We start from the raw sequence: 7,168 nt of genomic DNA on the forward strand, positions 1-7,168 counted from the left end.
GAGTCCAAGTCACTAAGAGAACCACTAAAGCGTTAGCCATGTGACCCTCCAGCTGCCATAGCCACACAGCACAGCTCCGCTAACCAGGCTGACAACTACCTACTTCCTTCTCCTCCACTCCTGCTAGTCCCCTCACTTGTCTGTCCTTCATTCCTCTTGTCCTCATGATGAGTTGGGATGTCCCATTCTTCCAGCTCGTTTCTGCTCTTCTGACAACAGAACCCTGTTATGTCTCAGGCCTGTCACAAAGTCTGATTCCTGGTCATGTGTGGGTGTGCCCTTGTCCCACCTCTCCAGCCTTCAGAGAGCACACCCTATCACTGACTGACTTAGAGAATAATCAACCTGGGCCTAACTCTCATAGCATATGAGTCTGCCAAGAAGGTTTTAACCATGGATGGTGTGCTGAATGTAAGTAGGAGCCATCTCCCTTCTTTGTATTCTGTCTCACAGACTGATTTAAAATTCTAAAAAAAAAAGGTATTGGAGCGGTCTTTCCATAAATCTTTCAGGAATACTAGTCTAGATGTGAAATCATAGTTGGTTCTGATTGGAACTTGCTAACCTGATTAGAGGAAAGAAAAAGATGAAGAAAACCACTCAAGATGGAAACAGAAACCAGCGCTGGAATGAGCCCACAGATGCACTGAAAGGATGATGGGAGCAGGGGAAGGGGATGGGCAATCATCTCCAGATCTTGTAACGGGAATTCTGCTCTCCCTTTTTCTTCCCTGCCTCTGTCCTTATTGTCAGAACTCAAGGTGATCTCTGTCACTCTCCACCTTCCCTCAATACAACTGTCATGCTGCCTGACAATCGCATGTTTATATCTACTTTCTGCAGTTTTTAAACACTTTCCTTCCCCTGCCTTGGAACGAATGCCAGTCATTTGACTGATTTGCCCTCTAGAACCACCAAGCAAAGCATCGCCTCCCCACCCCCAACCCCACCTTTGCTCACTGGAGTAATGTTTCTAGTCAATATCACCAGAACAGTAAACTAATCTCATCAGAAACTTAATGGGTTTTAAAATGTATGTGTATAGGTTTATGTACACACACGTGTGTGTTCATTCATGTGCACACCTGTACATATGTATACATGTGTATGGGGGCCAGAGGTCAACATCAGGTGTCTTTGTTCATCTCTCCACCTGATTCTCAGAAACAGTGTCTCTCCCTGAACCTGGAGCCCACGGATTGGCCTAGGTGGCCAGCCCCCAAGCTCAGGGATCCTCAGTCTCTGGAATTCAGGTGTTGATGGCAAAGGCTATTGACTGAGCTGTGCCCCAGTTCCTCAGCTCACAGAGCCCCCTTTCCTGATTTGTTGTCTTATCATCACAGATAACGTAGTTGAGATACTGAAAAATCATTATCACTCCTTAAACTATACTATGATCAGGCAATGTCTCAGTATAACACGCTCTCTCAATCAAGTGAAAATGAGTGAGCTGGCTGCAGACATGAGGCAGCCACACCCTTTTCAAACTGATGATGAGGAACAGTGCAGGGGTGGGAGGTGAGCCAGGGGATGTCAAGAAAGTAGAGCTGTTGACAAGTACGTGTAAATAAATCTGCGACCTTCATGCGAGTTTAAGTCTGAGAGAGTCAGGTAGGACTTCTTCCTGAGAGCTTGGGCAGCTGACCTTTCTGAGCATCAATTTCTTAATGGTTTACTACAGTTTTGGATACCGAGAAACCAGAACTAAGGGATGTAAGGGGTAGTGCCCAACGTAACCTCAGCAGGTTGTACAAATCGTTTCTATCTTAAAGGAAATGTCATAAGGAAACCTGTGAAATTCTACGAATGTGATAGACATTTGTATCATCAAATATGCAAATATAGTTTACAAGAGTTAGCCAAGAGAGTACCAACCACACTGATATGCAGCCCTTTGGAGAACCTGCATCAAAGGTAGGTCAGTCTGATCTTTCAAAGTACACAGTTTGGAGATAAACTACCTGCAATGAAATCTTCCCCTTACATGGTATGCTCTTTTGTGCCTTGGTTTCCCCATCTGTAAAATAGAGATACAAACCATGCCTTCTTCAATAGTTGTTTTGAGAACTCGGTCATCATACAGATAAAACATCTTAGTACTCTAGAGACTTTGGACATTATTCATAGACTTTAGACATTGGATTCATAGACTTTAGACATTATATCCATGGCAGATCATTTTTAGTCACTGTTATAGAAGAAATGCAAGCTTTGTGTGGATTTGGTTGGACAATAAATACAGGCTATTCCTCCTCTTGAGAGCTTATCTTAGTTGGGTTTATATTGCTGTGAAGAGACACCCTGACCACAGAAAACATTTAATCAAGGTTTGGTTATAGTTCAAAGGTTTAGTTCATTATCATCTTAAGCAGACATGGTGCTGGAGAAGGAAGTGAGAATTCTACATCCAGATCGGCAGGCAGAAGGAAAAGTTGGAGACACAAGGCCACAGCACCCAGCAGTGCCACTCCCTATGAGCTTATAGGGCAGTAATAAACAACACTTCAACAATCACTCTCTGAGAAAATAACTCCCCAACTCTGCATTTGGGCACCTAGGCACAGCAGAGCCACAAATGAAAGGGTAAGAGAGACACACATCAAAATCAACATGATGACTTTACCATGTGATGTGTACACATTGAAAGGAGGCCATGGAGGTCCCTGTTCTATGAGTGCTGAGCCTCCCCAGGAGGACTGCCTCCCAGCGCATGTCTACAGGAGGTAAGAGGGTAATTCTTGGTTGTAAAGGCTTCTTTGTTGTTCCCCAGGCCATACTCTTCTTATTCTCGAGCATAGTCCTGTCTGAGTCTTCTATGCTGCATATTTGTGCAGCTTCAGCATTCAAGAGATTCAACACATCCACAGGATGACAGTAAATTCCACTGCCAAGAAGTCCATTTTGACCATGGTAACCCCTTTATTACGCCCATTTCGAAATGAGGCTGCTGGCCACCTGGGGACACTGGTTAAAATGCAGTTGAGTTCTGAAAGCTGGGTCAGAAATGAGAAGCTCAAATGGGTTATGGCATCCACACTTGCCTGGTTGTCGTATGGGTGAGCAAGATGCTTTTCCTTACTGCTATTGAAGAGTCATAATGTATAGTCCAAGCTTCATGCCCCACCCTCAACATCACTAACAGAAACCCACCTAAGGCAAAGAACTCAAGATTAGTTAGCTCCCCTTTTCTGGCACTATATTTATTGTCCAGCTAAACTAAAAATATAACTCAGAGCTGTGTTCATAAAGGTACAGCTCTTGAAAATTAATTTCCCAACAGAAGTCAATCACAGCACTTGTCTGGGCCTCTAAGATGAAGCCCTCCTTGACCTAGATTACATTGAACAGTGTATAGACACATTAATGCAATTGGTGGGTCATGCCATGCACCATCCTCCCAGGCCTTTGAATGGTGATCAGGCAGGTTTCTACCAATTCCTGTGGGGCTACCTAACCCAGCCAGATCACTATGTGATCGCAAAAATAACATCTCCTCTAGCCAAAACCAGTCGCTATAGCAACATCCTGAGGAGGTTTTGTGTTTCAGTCAGTCACCTCAGGTAATAAGTCAGCTGATTTGCCTTCTAGCTTTCCCCCTAGAGCAAGGATGAAAAGGCCTCCATCGGACATCCCAGTTTGACTGCAGAGAAAATAACCTGTTTAGAAAATGTCCTTGTTCCTTCCCAGGGTCAAAGAGGCTAAATTGGAAAGGAAATCCGGATGAGCAGAGGCCCCGGCACACACAGTACTCTGTAATAAGCGGGGCAAGGAGGGTGACAGCACAGAGTGACAGTTTGGATGCGTTGGAGAAAAAGTGGAATGCCCCTCTCTCTCTCTCTCTTTCTCTCTCTCTCTCTGTCTCTCTCTCTCTGTCTCTCTGTCTCTGTCTCTCTCTCTTTCTCTCTCTCTCTCTCCAATTAAGGAAAGTTGAGGAACTGGGTCATCTCTGGCCATGTGAATTGCAGTTGGGACAGACCACCTCTCAAGGGAAAGGCCATCGACTTTTTTCCTAGAGTGTTCACTCCAGCTTCTCTATTAGGTAGAGTTCCCTTTCTGTGTCATCTGAGAGACAATGTTCTAAAGGAAGCAGCCGAGTAGGCCCTGCCAGGGTGTTTCTATGTCATCTGAGAGACAATGTTCTAAAGGAAGCAGCCGAGTAGGCCCTGCCAGGACATTCTCTTGGCTGCCAGGACCAGGCCTGCCCATTGTCTCTGGGTTATTTGCAGATAAAGCAGCAGATAGGTGAAGTGCTCAGGAAGAGCAGTGCTGTGGTCCCCACTCCTGAAATGGACAGAGTCTGCTGTCTGTGCCTGGGGCCTAAGCGAAGAAGACCCTCTGTGAGTATGGTAATGGAAGCAAAGGCCCAGGAAACACACCTGGATGTAGCAGAGTGCCAAATGAGATGCCTCATTTTCAAAGCTCTTAATTTGCTATTTTATAAAGTGATCTTGTGGCAAGAAAAAAAGAGCTAATTAAGCATTTCATTATCTGACTGATAACAACAAAATGACAGGAGAAACATCTGCCCTGCTAAAGCCGAGAAGTCCACAGCCAGGAGAACATCTGCAGATGAAGAGCTCAAAACTCAAAGTAGAGGGACCCTCACACAGCATGCTCTGGAAACACCTCCAGGGAATAAATGCCACATAAAGTGTGCTCTCCAAACCTACACAAAGAAAGTATGGTTCTTAGAGATATTGGCTCCTCTGAGCACAAGAAGCCTGGTGCAGGTGACGATGGTCTCGTGAAAACCAAGGACTTGTGCTGGAATTCACATTTATGCTCAAGGCTTTCCTAAGTTCTTACTAACAAGCAATGGAATCGCTGAGAAGACAGATATGCCTGGGCCACAGGGGCGTGTCTGTTCTGTCTAGTGTGTTCTAACTCACCCAGGCTGTACCTTTGCTTGCAGGAGGAAGGTTGCATTTGTGTGAACAGGCTGTGAGAGGCAGGGCTTTTTCTACCTAGTAGGATTTAACAGAGAGCTCCACGTAAGCCCTCCTCCATGAACACTAATGGAAACCACTACTAAGATTACTCCTGTATTCTGCTTGCCAGAGACAGACCCCTCAAAAGCACGTGAGAAGATACACATATTTGACATAGGTGTTTTCTTATAAAACTAAGATGGTTGGCTAGTCTACCGTACAAATAATACATAAAATCAAGAAGAAGAAATAAAAACTATTTATAATTTCATGTCAGTGAGAGTGAACTGGCACACTTCCTGATGGGTTACAAGCCCTTATGAAGGACCTGTTGACCCTTAGCATGCTCAAGGCCTTTCCTCTGTGCTTCAGCACTGCAAAACTCTGCCTTTTCTCAAATCTGTTTCTGTAGTGGAGACGCACAGCCGATTTCTGCATATTGTTAGGGACATCAGACCTATCGGTGTACGCACAGTCGTATTGTTTGCTCGGAGAAGTGTTTACTCATTTCCTTAGAAAAGAGGAGTTCTCTTCCAACTTTTTCACTCAGGTTTTACCTGGAGGTATAAGTGTTGTTTAAATAAAGCTCGGCTCACACTGCAGCTACTTTCTGCAGCTGTGCTGTAGGACACTTTAGCAGTAGATAGTGACTAGTTTCCCTAGTCATCCATAGTCCTTCATCAGAGCTTTAGCTGGAGACCTGGCATTTTAGTTTGGCCACCTGCAAGAGGAAATTCAATAGCTTTTGGTAACATGTCCCATTCTTTCGTCCACTCAATAACAATTTTTAACAATCAACACATGCTAGATTCTATCTAGATATTTCCACCCAAAAAAGTCACAACTTTCTTTCCTTTATGGTGCTTCATCTGTCATAGAAGAGACAGATGAAATTAAGGTTAATAAAATATTTGAAGATGACAGCAAAGGAGTACATACCAGCGAGTGTAAATTCCTGAGGAGCGGAGCAGAGCCATGAGTATTTTGGAGAAAGTATGTCTTTTTTTTTTTTAATTTTCTTTATTTACATGTAAATTTCTCCATTCCCAGTTTCCCCTCCAAAAAACAAAGAAACAAACAAAAACAACCAAAACAAACCCCTGTTGCCTCCCACTTCCCCATGCCTGCCACCCGTCCTCTCCCACTTTCTGGCCCTGGCATTCCCCTACACTGGGGCACAGAACTTTCACAGGCCCGAGCTCCTCTCCTCCTATTGATGATTGAATTTGCAATCCTCTACTATACACATGCTGCCTGAACAATCAGACCCCTCCATGTGCAATCCTTGGTTGGTGGTTGAGACCCTGGGAGCTCTGAGAGTACTACTTAGGGAAATGCAAATCAAAACAACCTTGAGATTCCTCCTCACACCAGTCAGAATGGCTAGGATAAAAAGCTCAGGTGACAGCAGATGCTGGAGAGGTTGTGGAGAAAAAGGAACATTACTTCATTGCTGGTGGGATTGCAAACTGGTACAACCACTCTGGAAATCAGTTTGGAGGTTCCTCTGGAAATTGGACATAGTTCTACCGGAGGACCCAGCTATACCACTCCTGGGCATATACCTAAAAGATACTGCAACATATAAGAAGGACACATGCTCCACCATGTTCATAGCAGCCTTATTTATAATAGCCAGAACCTGGAAACAACCCAGATGTCCCTCAACAGAGGAGTAGATACAGAAATTGTGGTACATCTACACAATGGAGTACTACTCAGCTATTAAAAACAATAAGTTTATGAAATTCTTAGGGAAATGGATGGATCTGGAGAAAGTATGTCTTGACGGTGGACTTGCTCCTAACTAGCACTAGAGAATCAAGTCCCACCCCAGGAAGACAGAAGCAGCCCAACTGTGCACAGCATGAAAGCAAGGCAGGAGGAATTCAGAAAGTGGGAAGATCAAGAAGGACTTAAAACTGGCTAAAAAGATTTGGAGTGTTGTCTGAGGGAAACTAAGGTGTTCTGAGCAGAGACAGGACATGGTATGAAACACAGGTGCAGAGACACACTGACTGAAGTGAGGCAGGCAATAGTGATTCTGGCTCAAATCAAATTAAGGTAGCAGAGGTGACAAGAGGTTCTTTTGTTCACATTTAAAAAACATGTTTCAATTAAATAAAATTGAATCACATTCTTGTTTCCCTTTTGTACCCCCACTCCTCCCAGACACCCCCCCTTCAATACCTACAATATCTTTTTTGTCATATTCCTTAAAATTTATAAAATATTATAAC

At 44.1% G+C, this 7,168-nt stretch overlaps 1 long non-coding RNA gene across 1 annotated transcript; it reads left to right on the forward strand.

Annotated features, from left to right (window-relative positions):
- The first annotated feature begins 313 nt into the window (after positions 1-313).
- LOC116094406 lies at positions 314-819 on the forward strand. Its single transcript, XR_004120093.1, has 2 exons — positions 314-411; positions 513-819. It is a non-coding gene; the product is annotated as an uncharacterized LOC116094406 (long non-coding RNA).
- The last annotated feature ends 6,349 nt before the right edge of the window (positions 820-7,168 follow it).

This window comes from Mastomys coucha, unplaced genomic scaffold (assembly GCF_008632895.1).
Source record: "Mastomys coucha isolate ucsf_1 unplaced genomic scaffold, UCSF_Mcou_1 pScaffold16, whole genome shotgun sequence".
Lineage (NCBI taxonomy): Eukaryota > Metazoa > Chordata > Mammalia > Rodentia > Muridae > Mastomys > Mastomys coucha.